The sequence below is a fragment of the Triticum aestivum genome, chromosome 1D (genome assembly GCF_018294505.1).
Source record: "Triticum aestivum cultivar Chinese Spring chromosome 1D, IWGSC CS RefSeq v2.1, whole genome shotgun sequence".
Taxonomy (NCBI): Eukaryota; Viridiplantae; Streptophyta; class Magnoliopsida; order Poales; family Poaceae; genus Triticum; species Triticum aestivum.
The window spans coordinates 359,585,308-359,586,268 of record NC_057796.1 but is presented as its reverse complement, the minus strand read 5'-3'; the positions used below and the strand labels follow the sequence as shown (position 1 = coordinate 359,586,268).

The 961-nt window shown below is 70.3% G+C and overlaps 1 protein-coding gene across 1 annotated transcript in view; it reads left to right on the top strand.

Moving 5' to 3' along the window:
• Positions 1 to 961, top strand: part of LOC123182067 (SNF2 domain-containing protein ENL1-like) — a 9,089-nt gene that overhangs the window by 2,588 nt on the left and 5,540 nt on the right. The gene's annotated exons all lie outside the window — the stretch shown is intronic.

Below are 961 nucleotides of genomic sequence, written 5' to 3'. Positions count from 1 at the left end.
CGGTTCTCGCGGCGCCATCCGCGCCTTCCGCTCCCGCCCCAGTGCCGCAGTGGCCGCACTGGCCCGCGCCAGCCCCAGCCGCGCCGCCCGCGCCGGTCCAGCTCCCACCGCCGCCGCCCAGCTCCGGACTGGGCCAGTCCACACCGGGAGACCTCCCGATCCAGCAGGTCCGGTTTCCGCCGTCACCGTCCCAGATCCCGGCCTGGCTAACCGGGACGTCGCCACCGCCAGTTTACACGGAGGCCGGGAACCCACCAGTACCCACGCTGCAGTCTGGGGCCTCGTCCGGCTCCGCGGGGGCCTATGACGGTCTCCCCACCGTTGACCGGGCGCCGTCATCATCACTGCTCCGCACCGCCGAGCCGGTCGGCCATGGCGCGCCGACCCAGACGCCGCCACGGTTCGCCAAGATCGACTTCGCCACTTATGACGGCACGGAGGACCCGCTTAACTGGCTCAACCAGTGTGAGCAGTTTTTCCGTGGACAGCGCACGCTCGCGTCGGAGCGCACTTGGCTGGCATCCTACCACCTCCGCGGTGCAGCCCAGACCTGGTACTACGCCCTCGAGCAGGACAAGGGCAGCATGCCCCCTTGGGAGCGCTTCCGCGAGCTCTGCCTCCTTCGTTTTGGGCCCCCGATCCGCGGGAGCCGCCTGGCGGAGCTAGGCCGCCTTCCCTTCACCTCCACGGTTCAGGACTTCGCCGACCGTTTCCAGGCCCTGGCATGCCACGCGTCGGGCGTGACGGCGCAGCAGCGGGCCGACCTCTTTGTCGGTGGACTTCCGGATCACATCCGCGTGGACGTGGAGCTTCAGGGACCCCAGGATATCCAGACGGCCATGTACTACGCCCGCGCGTTCGAGCGCCGCGCGGTGGCCGTCCAGCAGGAGTCACCGTCCCGGGCCACTGGGTCGCTACCCTGGCCAGATCCCGCTCCGTGTCGGCCTGTTCAGGCTTCCGC